The sequence below is a fragment of the Eschscholzia californica genome, unplaced genomic scaffold (assembly GCF_041429995.1).
Source record: "Eschscholzia californica isolate CP2 unplaced genomic scaffold, dmEscCali1.0.p SCAF_2, whole genome shotgun sequence".
NCBI lineage: Eukaryota > Viridiplantae > Streptophyta > Magnoliopsida > Ranunculales > Papaveraceae > Eschscholzia > Eschscholzia californica.
Window position 1 is genome coordinate 26,462,108 of NW_028238309.1, and position 16,157 is coordinate 26,478,264.

The following is a 16,157-nucleotide window of genomic DNA, read 5'->3' on the forward strand; positions in this document are numbered from 1 at the left end:
CATCTCTCCATGAGTTATGTGTCTTCCCGTATGATCCAAGGGGCTGGATCTAATATTATATCCACTTCTTCGGATGTTGCCATTTGAACAAGGAAGACATTCTGTGAAACTTCTTTAAATGTGTATGGATGGGGTAAGTTCCAGACTCCTTCAAGTTTTCGAGAAAGAAGGTCAATAGTAAAATGTTTATAACTTAAGACTTTAATCATACAGCAGTGGCGGAAATTGATGCCTTCACTTTCTTCTTTTGAAGTACGAGCAATCACCGGTTGGTGGTCATCTGTGGATAATGCCGATAATTGTTGAAGGAAATCATCAGGGGAATTTATAGTATGAAGAAGAATAATGGAGAATTTAGTATCAATAAGGCCCTATAGAACAACAGAAGGTCCTGGAGACCAACAAAGTAACCAACTTTACCTCCTTAAGAGTTGGTTTCCGGCAAGTAACTGCGAAAAATAGCAAAAGTAACTGATAAGACCACCAAGTAACCGTAATCTCAGTCTTCGAGCAAATAGTCTGAATTATGTCTACGATGTGGGTTTTGTTGTTATAGTACTTTATGTCTGAATTGACTAAAAATTAGTCCACATTTTTCAGACTTTATAACAAGTCTGAAAAAGAAGGCTCAATATCTGAAATATATAAAATGACATTGTGCCCCTAAAAATTAGAAATATTTCACATTCAAATAATTACCACCACCACCAAACCACTACTTGAGGGACATCACCACCACCACAAACCAAATGACCACCACCACCACAAACCAGACGACCACCACCACCACAACCCAGACGACCACCACCAGCAAAATGGAATAGATGTCTCTACCTATTTCACGAAGCTTAAAATACTCCAAGATGAACTACAGTCACTTATGGTTATCTGATGAGACATGAAAATGTCCCATCTGAGTCTCTTAATTTGGACAAGTTAGTCTATCTAGGGCAGTTACTCTCATGAATTACTCCTTTTTCTACTCGGATACCTTTTTCAGAGTTATGTGTGCAAAACGGATAAAAGTCGGAGAAAATGCAGACTAGGGGTATTTTGGTCATTTGTTGATTCTGATTTCATGGTCAAGATTAGTGCTCGGATGGAAAGTAGAGTCCAAGACAAAACCGTAGGCGAAAACGGAAGTTAAATCGGAGTCCGGATGAGTAAAATAGAGCGAGTCAAAGTTCGGGTCAAAATTGGTGGACTAAAAGTCAAGCGGGCCACATTCTGTCACGGGCAGGAGTACATCCAGCTTTACCCGACTGGTTTCTTCTTCAATTTCTGGTTTCTAAAAAAACGAAACAGAGTGATTTTATGGAGAGAAACTTAACAAATTGATCAACCGACTTCTAAGAAATCGAATAACCGACTTAGTAGCTGACTTGAGGAGCAAGAAGGAGAGCTTTTTGAACCTATTTAAAGGAGTAAAACCGAGAGGAGAAGGCAGCCTCCATTAAAGACATAACCCAGAGCTAGAGAGAGAAAGTGAGTTAGAGAGTTGTTTCTGTTTCTTCTTCTTTATTTTTTCTTCTTTTTGTGAGAGAGAGAGAGGTTTAGATTGAATTAGAGAGAGAGAAGCTCCTATTTTGTAGAGAGAGAGATTGAATTTGATTAAATAAAGTTCCATTAAAATTATCTTTTCTTCTTCTTTCTTCTCTCTTCCTGCTAGTGAGAGAAAGAGAGTTATATTACTCATTTATAGAGAGAGAAAGAGAAATTTTAGAGGAAGAAAAAAGGAGAAAACAGTAGAGAGAGAAAAACCAGTTGAGGAAAATAGTTTTCCCATAGAGAAGTATTTTCCGAGAAGACGAGAAAACTATTTTCCTAAGGGTCTGTTTGGCTGCACAGAGTGAAATTTCGTGAAAAAAGGTGTTTTCTTCTCCGATTCTTTTTCTTTCTTTAATGTTATTATTTCTCTTCTCTTTAATCATTATTATGCTCTCATCCATCATGAGTAACTAACTTTCCCGATCTAGGGTTAAGGTTAAGCTTTAGTTTTATGTGATTTTCTGACTTAATCTCTTTTAAGTACTTAAATACTTTGATTTCTTCGCGTATCTTTCACGATAACCCCTTTCATTAGTTATACTTATGTTTGATGTTTTATATTTAGGCTTTAGGTCTTTAATGTTTCATGCTTACGTTTGATATCTAATAGTTAGAGTACCCGTGATTTTACGTACCGAAATTAAAAGTTTTCAAGTAAGTGTTCTGAAAAGTTAAAATCATCCGAGGTTGGTTATTCTTCCTTGAGTTATATAAAAAGAAGATTTGAATTGCATAAGTTAGATTTCATACTTGCTAAAGTGGATCCCGAAACCCTAGATTCTCCCTTTTCATAAGTTTCTCAATTATCAACTTTTTATCATTTTTGTTTTAGTTATTTCACTTTAAAAACAATCTTTAAAGAGGAAATCACCCTAGATACAAGTTTTAGAATTGATTATACTTAGTCCCTGAGGATTCGATCCTGGTCTTATCAGGTTTTACTACTTGATACTCGTATACTTGCGGGTGTACCCTTTTTGGACACATCAAGTTTTTGGCGCCGCTGCCGGGGACTAATAGCGGATTTGTTCTAATCTTGTTTCTATTTTCAGTAATATTTTTTTTGCTTTTTGAATTCTTTAACTTGCTTCTCAGTTTTCTTTGGTGTGCAGAACACTAAGGATCAAAAGAGGAGGTGCAACAAGAAGAAGGACTCAAAAGGAATTTTTTCTACTAGATATATAAAAAAAAACAAAGAGACGGAATCACTTAAAGGAGGTAATTTTTCTCATCACCCACGAATCTCCTGTAAGTGGGTAATTGTGTGAATTTGTTTGCCTCATTGTTTTGCCGAACTATTTAGTGTAAGCATTTTAGTAAGGGCACAAAACCTAATTACAAGATAGGAGTTCGGATTTCATCACCGTTCTCTTGCCCATTTAGGAAACAACATTCGCGATCCTAAGCCTCGTTAATAATTAAAATCTGATTTAGACAGTGACCCTAAGGTATCGAGCTCATAGGACCTTCATAAATAACTCGGGAACTCAATTGTATCTAGGCATTCTCAGAGGAAAGTTTGTGAGGAATTCTTGTCAAAAAGGCCGCCTCGAGAAGAGGAAACGTTTGCCGAAGGAAGACGGCTATCACAACTTTCATCGTTGGCTGTCTTCCTGGAGAATTTTTTACAGACTACTCTGATCGAGTAACCTTTATAACACTCAGAGTTCAAGTGTTGTGGCGAAATAGGAGCTGTCTAGATTATTAGGCAAATCTGACAAACCATTCACTAAATCTATATCTAATAACTTGTTGCTAGATTCTGTTTAGGTTGCTTGGTGGAGTCAGCTTGATTGTGTTTATTTCCTTAGGCTCCGAATAGATATAGATTTACCTTGACCACTCGAGGCGGCCTTTTTGACAAGAATTACTCACAAAGTTTCCTCTGAGAATGCCTAGATAAAAATTGAGTTCCCGAGTTGTTTATGAAGGTCCTATGAGCTCGATACCTTAGGGTCACTGTCTAAATCAGATTTTAATTATTAACGAGGCTTAGGATCGCGAATGTTGTTTCCTAAATGGGCAAGAGAACGGTGATGAAATCCGAACTCCTATCTTGTAATTGGGTTTTGTGCCCTTACTAAAATGCTTACACTAAATAGTTCGGCAAAACAATGAGGCAAACATATTCACACAATTACCCACTTACAGGAGATTCGTGGGTGATGAGAAAAATTACCTCCTTTAAGTGATTCCGTCTCTTTGTTTTTTTTATATATCTATTAGAAAAAAATCCTTTTGAGTCCTTCTTCTTGTTGCACCTCCTCTTTTGATCCTTAGTGTTCTGCACACCAAAGAAAACTGAGAAGCAAGTTAAAGAATTCAAAAAGCAAAAAAAATATTACTGAAAATAGAAACAAGATTAGAACAAATCCGCTATTAGTCCCCGGCAGCGGCACCAAAAACTTGATGTGTCCAAAAAGTGTACACCCGCAAGTATACGAGTATCAAGTAGTAAAACCTGATAAGACCAGGATCGAATCCTCAGGGACTAAGTATAATCTATTCTAAAACTTGTATCTAGGGTGATTTCCTCTTTTAAAGATTGTTTTTAAAGTGAAATAACTAAAACAGAAACGATAAAAAGTTGATAATTGGGAAACTTATGAGAAGGGAGAATCTAGGGTTTCGGGATCCACTTTAGCAAGTATGAAATCTAACTTACGCAATTGAAATCTTCTTTTTATATAACTCAAGGAAGAATACCCAACCTCGGTTGATTTTAACTTTTCAGAACACTTACTTGAAAACTTTCAATTTCGGTACGTAAAATCACGGGTACTCTAACTATTATATATCAAACGTAAGCATGAAACATTAAAGACCTAAAGCCTAAATATGAAACATCAAACATAAGTATAACTAATGAAAGGGGTTATCGTGAAAGATACGCGAAGAAATCAAAGTATTTAAGTACTTAAAAAAGATTAAGTCAGAAAATCACATAAAACTAAAGCTTAACCTTAACCCTAGATCGGGAAAGTTAGTTACTCATGATGGATGAGAGCATAATAATGATTAAAGAGAAGAGAAATAATAACATTAAAGAAAGAAAAAGAATCGGAGAAGAAAACACCTTTTTTCACGAAATTTCACTCTGTGCAGCCAAACAGACCCTTAGGAAAATAGTTTTCTCGTCTTCTCGGAAAATACTTCTCTATGGGAAAACTATTTTCCTCAACTGGTTTTTCTCTCTCTACTGTTTTCTCCTTTTTTCTTCCTCTAAAATTTCTCTTTCTCTCTCTATAAATGAGTAATATAACTCTCTTTCTCTCACTAGCAGGAAGAGAGAAGAAAGAAGAAGAAAAGATAATTTTAATGGAACTTTATTTAATCAAATTCAATCTCTCTCTCTACAAAATAGGAGCTTCTCTCTCTCTAATTCAATCTAAACCTCTCTCTCTCTCACAAAAAGAAGAAAAAATAAAGAAGAAGAAACAGAAACAACTCTCTAACTCACTTTCTCTCTCTAGCTCTGGGTTATGTCTTTAATGGAGGCTGCCTTCTCCTCTCGGTTTTACTCCTTTAAATAGGTTCAAAAAGCTCTCCTTCTTGCTCCTCAAGTCAGCTACTAAGTCGGTTATTCGATTTCTTAGAAGTCGGTTGATCAATTTGTTAAGTTTCTCTCCATAAAATCACTCTGTTTCGTTTTTTTAGAAACCAGAAATTGAAGAAGAAACCAGTCGGGTAAAGCTGGATGTACTCCTGCCCGTGACAGAATGTGGCCCGCTTGACTTTTAGTCCACCAATTTTGACCCGAACTTTGACTCGCTCTATTTTACTCATCCGGACTCCGATTTAACTTCCGTTTTCGCCTACGGTTTTGTCTTGGACTCTACTTTCCATCCGAGCACTAATCTTGACCATGAAATCAGAATCAACAAATGACCAAAATACCCCTAGTCTGCATTTTCTCCGACTTTTATCCGTTTTGCACACATAACTCTGAAAAAGGAACCTGAGTAGAAAAAGGAGTAATTCATGAGAGTAACTGCCCTAGATAGACTCACTTGTCCAAATTAAGAGACTCAGATGGGACATTTTCATGTCTCATCAAACATCCCCAAACTTAGATTTTTCTCGTCCTCGAGCAAAACAGAAAAATAAAACTAAACCTAATTCACCACTTTCGTAGGGAATCACGATTGCACTTAGCACGTGCAACAAGCCGTTAAACCTCTAAGTTACCCCTAGAGGACGAGTGTGGTCTCGTGAGGGTTTGCAGTGAATATACCCACAAAATTCAACATTTCAAAAATCAAGAAAGATGTAAAAATACATGATCCGGACTTGTTTATCCAAGAGATTTTTGAAGGCTAATAGAAATGCAATCTAAGTCAATCAAACCATCCGAAAGCTAAAAATCCATTCACTAGTAATTAAGACTCTAAGTGCATGTGACCAGCCATTGTGAATATCATTTCGGTTTTGAACAGACAAGACCTCGATTACCGTCTTAATACATTTCGCCTCGACTGTTGCCTCACGGTCATACACTCAAAAATTCAAATCACTCATAATTGGTTCACTCAATGTGTGAGTATGAGTATGAGTATGAAAGAAAACTCAACACATTACAAAAGCTGGACTAGAATTCTTGATAGACGACTGATCTCATAGAAAGGAAACAACCACTAATACGGGATGGAGAAGCTAACCTACTCTTCTCACCTGATCTACTTTCTAACCATGTTTCCTAGAGGTCAATAGATGCTAAAGATGAACTAGAACTCCTGAGAACTTGACCTCTTCAAATCTTCACTTCAAGAACTTTTTCAAGGGATAAATACTTAACCATACAAACACTTTTTCTTTCTTCAAGGGATAGCCATTTTTTCTCTTTTTTTCACTTTTTTTTCACTTTGACTTTTATTTTTGACTTTGGTTTCAATTTTTGACTTTGATTTGACTACTTCCTCCTTGAGTACAATTCTCTTTATTTCATTTTCATGCCTTATTCTCAGGATTCTAACTTGTGGATGGAGTTCCTATTTTCCTCTAGTTGACATGGATATCAAGTTTCTCAGACTACAAGAGAAAGGTTTGCATTCCTGATGACATCCTTAGTGGTTGTGATATTTGAACTCAGGAGATCATCTGAGTTCTTTTTAGTATTGCGAGGTTGAGTAGCTCTTCATTCTACTCAGAATTTATGCAGAAGAGATCACTTAAAGGCCAAAAGAAAGGCTCAGAATCTCACATGGGTTAAGTCTCCACTAATGATTAATCAGGTTTTCTCAGAAGTGTCTACTTTTCACCTATCTAACACTCACATGGCTGGTGCACAGACACTTTCAAGACTCAACTTTCATGATCAAACCCTTAGCCAAGCAGGCAGTCTAACTAACTAGACTTTATAACCATTAACAAGCAAAAATAACTAGATTCACGAATCTAGAAAATTATAAATTTGACACTTTTTTATTTTTTGCAATGAAGGACAAAAATTCAATCCTCATCCCCAAACTTAAACTGAACATTGTCCTCAATGTTCTGAAGACTAAGCAAAAATAATGGAATGAGGGAAGGATATTACCAGATTCGGATGTCCTATATTTGGGTTGCCTCCCAAAAAACGCTAAGTTTAACGTCTTCAGCCAGATAATGAGGATTCGGAAGAAAAGCTAATGAAAACCTACTGGATGAGGGGCTACTGACTCTCCATAAAATAATAATCGAAAAACTTGAGAATCAACCCAGAATACAAAATCACCAGTGAGGCTTAAATTCTCCTCTATGAAATAGTATGACAAAACAAGAGAGACTTTCAAGGTGAAGATACCATCCCCAAACTTAGATGATTCTAAAATCACTAAGTTTGCTTAACAACCTATAGGACTCTCCATAAGACTTGGATCTATACTCAAACTGGGAGTTTCTAAAATAGGATCATTGGGCCTAGCCACTACATTAGGTTCATGCTCCTTAGATTTTAACTTAGGTAAAGATTCAGACAAACCTTCTAAAATTTCTCTCATTATTGGGTCATCAGTGTCCTTAAAGAACTCTAGGGCTTCACCTACATCGAGTGAGTCATCACTCATTTCCCTTAGCCATAGTTCATCTTTCTCTTCATTTTGCTCCAAAATAATATCATGGGTAAGTGGAACAGAAGATTTAGGCACATGAGATAATTGATGAGACATGGAAATGTCCCATCTGAGTCTCTTAATTTAGACGAGTTAGTCTTTCTAGAGCAGTTACTCTCACGAATTACTCTCTTTTATGTTCAGGTACCTTTTTACAGAGTTACGCGTGCAAAACGGATAAAGTCGGAAAGAATACAGACTAGGGGCATTTTGGTCATTTGTTGATTCTGACTTCTTGGTCAAGATTAGTGTTCGGATGGAAAGTAGAGCCCAAGACGAGCCCGTAGGCGAAAACGGGAGTCGAATCGGAGTCCGGATGAGAATACTAGATCCGGTCAAAGTTTTAGTCAAAGTAAACAAATAAGCAGGGACATGTGGCGCAAATCTGAAGGGCAAGATTAATGTTTCGGTACACTGGTGGGCTCTGCGGGACGATTTTCGGGATTCTCGATGGGCCGGATCTAGTGTAACCGAGCACATGATGATTTGGTTGTTCCTGGACACGCTAGCCAGATCTGACGGTTGTCGGGCGTTCGCCAGGATCTTGTGTTTGCTGGGTTTGTGTTGCAAAAATTTTCCCCTATAGCGATGCATGGAATCATATGTCTAGCCAGTCAAATTGGGAAGTCTCACAACGCCTCTTTCTCTCTCTCTCATACCTATCTCCTCTACATAACCGGAACAGAGAGAAGTTATTGGCACAGAACAGTTTTAGAGAAATCCGAGAGAGAGGGAGTGAGATGATTCGAAATCTTCCTTCTCTCTTATCTTCTTAAACTGTATTGGTAAATAGAAGATGGTTCTCTAATCCGAAAAACAGAAAAAAAAGATTTAGAGAGAGAAACCCGAGAGAGAAGGATGGGATTCGACTGAGTGGGAGATTGGATTTGTTTTCTTTTGGATCTATAAAATAGAAGAGCTCGGCTGGAAGTAGGGGACTCCTCTCAAGCTCAACTACAAACAGTAAATTAGAGAGAGAGAGAGAGATGATCATCACGGTTTTAGGACGATATAGAACAGAAAAGAAGAAGAACAGGGGAGAGAGAGAGAGATAGAACCGAAGCTTGAAGTGTTGATTTTCTTTTTCTATTTTTGATTTTGCTTTGTTAATCTTCTCTTCTTAGTGAGAAAGAGAGAGAGATTACAGAGAAAGAGAGATAGAGAGAGACAGAGAGATTAATATGAGAATTTTGTAGAGAAAGAGAGAAACCCGAGAGCTTTAATGGAGGTAACTTTTGATTTCAATTTTATATCTCTTTGATTTTAATTACTTTGTCTTTGTGAGAGAGATAGAGAGAGAGAATTAACAGAAAGATTAAGAAAAGAGAAAGAAACTTAAAGATAAAGAGAGAAACAGGAGGTTGAAGAAGGTGAGAAAATTATTTTCCAGAGAGGAAAATATTTCCGGGAAGACGAGAAAATCGTTTTCCCAGAGGGTGCGTTTGGCAGATTCTCGGAAAAAACAGAAGGAAATCAACTCCTTAAGGGTCTGTTTGGTGGGAAAATCGCAGAAAAGTAAGTTTCTTTTCATCTTCTTCTTCTATTACTTCGAATATTTATCGTTTCTAGCATGAGTAGCTAAGTCTTTTATATCTAGGGTTTAGATGAAGTTTAAATAACTATTCTAATAATAAATTTATTACAGTTTTTATTGTTTTAACGATAATATCTTCCGGGTTTTTAGACCGTTCATGGACTGAAAACCTGAGTTATACAAAGAACTATCAAATTAGACCAAAATTAATTTGTCCTTAGAATTGTTAGGAGAACGGATTCGAAAACCCTAGGTTCCCTTTTTCTGAATATCGAAATATTTATTTATTTATTTTTCTTGAGTTTTATATTTTAATTGTATTTTATCACCATCAAAACCAATTTTAAATTTCAATAGTTTTAAGGTTAGAATTAATTTAACTTAGTCTCTGAGGAACGAACCGGTCTTACCGGACTTATTACTTGACGCCCGTATACTTGCGGGTGGAGACCTTTTAGGGTAACCTTTTAGGCCCACCAATAATACAGACTCAACTCTTGGTTCCTCTACAAGTGGCTCGAGTGTCATCTCAGAATCAGCACTAGACTTAAGTGGTATCTTTGTGGCTGGCCAAACAATTGGCTCTGACTCTAGTGCAGTATCTATCTCATTACTACTACCCTCATCATCAACATCTAAGCCCAACAACTGTAACAGAGTCTCTAATGGGTCCCTTACCAGAGTGGTCGGTAATGCATCCTGAACTAATAAGTCTATCAAGTTCAACTCATTAAACTCATTTTCATCATCAGGGCGAAGTCCAGCATTAAAAATATTCATCTCAACAGTCATATTTCCAAATGACAACCTTAGAAGACCACTTCTACTATATATGACAGCATTTGATGTAGCTAAAAATGGCCGACCTAGTATCACTGGGATTTGACTATTAGAGTTATGGACAGGTTCCGTGTCTAGGATAATGAAGTCAACAGGGAATATGAATTCCCCAACCTTAATCAGGACATCCTCAACAATGCCACGTGGTTGTCTAATAGAGCGATCTGCTAACTGAAGAACCATAGAGGTTGGCTTGATCTCTCCTAATCCCGTATACTTGCGGGTGTACCCTTTTTGGACACATCATTATCGAACCTTGTCTTTGTGGTCAAGGTAAATCTATGCTTGACCGAACTAATCAAGATCGGGCCATGGAGCTTCTTCAAGGTCTCAATGACCGTTTTTCGGCTATTTGGAGCCAAATTCTCATAATGAATCCCTTTCCATCTCTCTTGAAGATTTACAGTCTGGTTAAGCAAGAGGAAACCCAACAAAATATAGTCCACGAGACTTCTCCACAAACCGAGGCGGCTTCTCTTGACGTTTCTCAGTATGATTCCTCTCGGTCCGAGAGAGCTGACCGATAAGAAAAGCCTCGTCACAAGCGAGCTCGTCCCTTTTGCGACAACTGTCATGTTCATGGGCATAGTCGCTCGACCTGTTACAAACTTCACGACTATCCGCCTAGGATTCGCAGCAATCCGATGACTGCTTCAGTCTTCAATCCAACCGATTCAGTAGCACCTTTAGCGACCACCATGCCCTAGGAGGAGTTTGACTTCTTCACCACGCTCCTGGATCAATAACGAGCCCACGTGGGTAAACCGAACAGTAACGGTGCCAATTCTTATGCAGGCACCCCCAACGATACATCGATCAACCTCGCAGGTATTTTCGATGATCCTTTAACCTTTCTTGATCCGTCGATCAACCTAGCAGGTACATCACTTTCCCCCTCACCATGGGTTGTTGATTCAGGGGCGGCAAAGCATATTTGCTTCTCCCTTTCTTCTTTTTCTAACTATGTCCTAGCTCCTTCGACATATTTTGTTAGATTACCGGATATATCCCGTTGTCGAGTTTTTCATATCGGCACGGTTTCTTTTAATGATGAGCTAATTTTATCGAATGTTTTACACATTCCTTCTTTCAAGTTTAACTTGATATCTGTCTCCCAAATTACCAAATCGTTATCCTGTGATGTTAATTTTAACTCTTTTTCGTGTGTCTTTCAGGACCAAACGAAGAATCAGACGATTGGAATTGGTGATCAACTGGATGGCTTATACTTTCTACGGATGGGGCCTAAAGTTTTTTCTCTTTCAGTATCTAGTAGATTTAGTAATTTTGATGTTTGACATTGGCGTGTTGGTCATCCCACTCTTGATCGTTTTAAGTTTATTTTAGACAAGTTTCCGTGTATTAATTCGAAGTTAGTCAATAATAATATGAGTCAGTGTTTAATTTGTTCGTTGTCCAAACAACCACGGCTCCTTTTCAAACGAAGTACCTCGTGCTTCTCAACCATTCGAATTACTACATGCCGATTTATGGGGACCTTTCTCCGTCCCCTCTCACTCTGGTTGTCGGTTTTTTTAACACTGGTTGATGATTATTCCCGATGTACATGGGTGTTTCTAATGCACTCGAAATCCAAAACCAAATGTGTCTTGTCTAACTTTTACAATTACATCAATACTCGATTACGCTTGAAAATCTCTTCTGTTTATTATGGATCAGGCGGCCCCTTTCTCCTGTCTCTTCAAAATTTTCGTTCCGATAATGGTTCTGAGTTTTTGTCTCACGACTTACAACGTTGGTTTCAAGATATGGGTATTCTCCACCAACGAAGTTATACGTACACCCTCAGCAAAATGACGTGGTTGAAAGAAAACATCGTCACATTCTTGATGTGGCACGTTCTCTTCGCCTTCAGGCTAATCTCCCTCTGTCCTTTTGAGGATAGTGCGTTCTCACTGCAGTTTATTTGATTAATAAACTTCCTGCTCCTCTGTTACATGGCAAATCTCCCCATGAAACTCTTCTCGGTTTTCCTCCGACTATCGATCATCTTCGGGTCTTTGGATGTCGTTGTTTCACCCACAACAACAATATCAAATCCAAATTGGACTCTCGCACGATTTCGGGTATTTTCCTCGGATACCCGCATGGCCAAAAAGGTTATCGTGTTTACGACCCCTCTTCGAAGAAAATATTCACGTTCCGTCATGTGACTTTCCATGAAAACGTCTTCCCTATTCACAATCCATCTCCGCACTCTTCGGTCATCCGACCGTTCATCGCGATTCCCGATGACGACACTTTTCGGTTTTCTCCGGATGGGACTAGTCCATTCCCTCGTCACAGGAGTGCCGCAATCCTGTCTCACCAACTGGGCCTCAAACGACTGCAAGTGCGCCCTCATCACGAGAGTGCTTTAATCCTGTTTCATCCGTTGGGCCTCCTGAAGGAGTTGAAGGAGATGTCCTTCGACCAAGGTGACAATGCGAACAATTTATCGGATAGGACAATTGATGTGGAAGATCATCAAGTCCGATTGATTTAGGGATCGTAGAGTTGTAGCTAGAGACCAACTACGATCGTCGAATTACTAAGTAATTCGCGGCTAACTTCGATCGGATCCTACAACGGGTTACACATAAGAGTGTCAAATTGATCTAGGATATGACTAGTGGGAGTGAGATATAACAATGGGAATGTCCCATAAACATATCTCGTAGGCCTAAAAAGGAATTAGGCAAAGATAGTACAAAAAGGCGAAAAACAGGGTTTTTGGGCCTTAGCCGATTCGGGCACTTCTAGGGCTTGGATTGGGATGAAATTTTTAGAGGAGATTTCTGACATATCCAGTAGTATGCATGCAAAATTTCGTTGTGTTTGGACACCTCCTCATTAGGTAATTGAGAAAATATCAATAGTTGCTATTTTCGACTATTTCCCTAAATCTTATTCTAAAGGGTGTTTTAGGAAACCTTTGAGGAGGTGTATTCTCATTAGGGTTCTATATAAACACTTTTAGGGCGGAGAATGAGATGTGGAATTTCTCTCCAAGCTTTCTTACTCTACCATATCAAGTAGAGAAGAGAAAGTGAGCTAATTCCCATTAACTATCTATCTAGTCAAGAAGAAAGGAGTTCTTCTTCCAACCACCATTGGTGTGCTAGCTAAACAACAAAGTGGGAGATCAAGTTGATTGCTCGTGTCCCAAGTAAAGGAGCTACGCTTGAAGTTCTTGGTCTTCTCATAAGCAATTGGAAAGGTTCGAGGGAAAACTAGCGAATAAGGTATTGATCTTTCTAGTTTTACTTAGTATTATTATGGGCTTATGCATGTGATCATGGGAATACTAGTGTAGACATTAGATGTCTTATTTCCGCTATAAACACTAGTAGAAGGGTGTAAATCCCAACAGTGACGTCAGAGCCTCTTGCAATTAGCCTATCTTATCTAAGTTTTGGACCAATTCCATGCTTTTCTAGATAGATTATTGTGTTTAAAAGTGTTTTGAACACAAAATTTTGATTAATTTTGAATAAGATTCAAGTATTTGTCAAAAGATTTCAAAATTTGTTCTTGAAAAGATTTTCAAAACCTAAAATTTTGATCCAAATTAATTTGATTAAAAGAGTTGTTTTAAGTTTTTGGAAACTTGTGAAAAACAAAATTTGGAAATTTTAGAATTGTTCTAAAAGAATTTGAGACATTTAGAAGTGTTTCAAATTTTGGAAATAGCAATTCAGAATCGCAACAAAAAAAAAGGAAACTATTGAGTTTTCGAAACTCAATAGGTCCGGCCAGGAAGCTTCCTTGCGGACCAGTAGCCTCGAGGACGCGTCTGGAAGACGCGTCCCAGACTGTTGGTGGACGCGACTAGTAGCTTAACCAGGACGCGTCTGGGACGCGTCCAGTAGCTACCACCAGACGCATCTTGGAGACGTGTCTGGGGTCCTGGGTGTCTCGGGCTAGGTCCGAGACACCTAATGTTGGTCCGGTCCACCACCAGATGCGTCTAGGACGCGTCTGGTGCATGGACTAGCGTCCGGGCTCCGGCCAGGACGAGATCAGGCCTATTAGCCTCGGCCCGGACATGCCGGCCGCCCTATGGGCCGTGCCATGTCCGGACCTTGTCCGAGCCCTTTTGTGGGCTTGGGCCGGGACTTGTCTAGGACTTGTCTAGGACTTGTCCCGGGCTTTTTCAAGGCTTTTCGGACCACGGAAAGGGACCATTTTTCGAGTGGGAGTTTTATCCAAATTTTCTCCCAATTCCAATCTAAATATTTCCGAAATTAACCCGAGCCATTCAAGGCCCAAACGTAATTTCTCTTTAAAAATCAGATTTTTAAATCAAACCAAGACGCACCATTAGTCTAATCCTTTGATGTAGACTTAAGGTCCGTACATGACATGTGGATGTCGACAAAAGTATTTCCCGGATATACATGCATATATAATTGTTAGCCTTGAAATATATTATATGATTGCATGTGATGTGAATGCGGAAAATAGTATGGCCATAGAATATATTTCTTATTCTTGTTTTAAGCACAGATGGGTGCATAATTTGTAATTAGAGTTTAGGGTTTATGAGTCCATTGATGAAACTCAAGGAGGAAATCTAAAGGCGAGTGGGAGAAATCAATGGAGGTTCAAAGATGGAGATCTAGACGAACTAAAAGGCAAAACGAGAAGCAAACCAAAGGAGATTAGATCTTCTAGGTTAGGGGCCATACTAGGATCCATATGTGCTTGATTTACTTTCTCCCGCGCATTTATTTACTTTTACGCTTTATGTCGTGGATGTTAGTTAGGCTAATTAGTTCACTAAAACAAGCGCCAGACTAGCGTAAAAGTCCCTAAAAGTAATTTTGAGTATAGTGCCTATCCAAATTAAGACACTCCTTGCGCCCTTGTTCAAGGAAGGTGGGTCGGCCTTCGCAGAGTACCTCCTCTACCTTGGGACATTGCGGGTAGGCCTATAGAAGAGGCCTACATGTCTAAATGGTTCTACTCAACGAGATCAGCAAAAGAGTTTTGGATACTCGAGGCAAAAGGATGGATTTTACACTAAACATGTAATCCATCAACCGAGAATCATATGGTAAGATCAGTGAAAGTGTTCACTCACCTAAATCAATAGGAATTAAGGGCAGGGCCCTAGTCCGCTTAATCCTTGAGAGATGGGATCTCGAAATCGCATTATTCATCGAGGGACACGTTTTATCTTGAATAATGTGGCAAAAACTTAGGACTTTTTGCAAAAATTATTGAATGTAATACTTAGCAAAATCCTTTTCTGTTTCATGTAGTTTTACTATGGCGAAAATCAATCTTTTCAACCTATGTTCAATCCTCGATGAGGACAAATTGAACATGGATAATTTCCTTGATTGGAAAAAGAGATTGAGAAGTGTTCTCAAGTCCACAAACAAAGAAAGCGTACTGGATACCCCTATTCCAAGGATAACTGCGAACTCAAAGGTTGAGGAACAAAAGCAGGCCAAAAGTATCTGGATGAAATCAATTTCAGTAACTTGCCTTATGTTGGCCACCATGGGGCCTAATCTTCAAAAGAGATTCAGGAAAATGGATGCGCACACAATCGTCTGTCGATTAAGGGACATGTCCCGAAACAAATCATGGACTCACGGTTCTGACCAAGGTATCTAGGTTATCGAAGTTAACTTAGCAAATACATTTGATTTCAATCCTGGGTATTCGATACCGGATGTGGTGCTCATATCATTTCTGATGAGCAGGGCCTTAAGGGAATCAAGTATTTATCTGCAAGGGAGCTTGTCCTACGATTAGCAAATAGAGCAACGGTTGCTGCAAAAGCTGTAGGAACATTCAGTCTACCTTTAGAAACTGGTCTAGTTTTAGAACTTCATAATTGCTATTATGTACCCTCTATTTCTAGAAAAATTATCTCTGTCTCAGAATTAGAAAAAGAGGGATATCACCTATTAATAAAAGACCAGCGTTGTTCTTTATATAAAGGTGAAATGTTTTATACCAGTGCTAAGTTATACAACGGTCTCTATGTTACGAATATTGAGAACGAAGTCTTTAACATAGAAACCAAAAGGTTACGGTCAGATGATTCGAATCCAGGTTACCTTCGGCATTTTCGTTTGGGGTCACATTAACATGACACGCATGAAGAAGCTCCATAAGCATGGACTTCT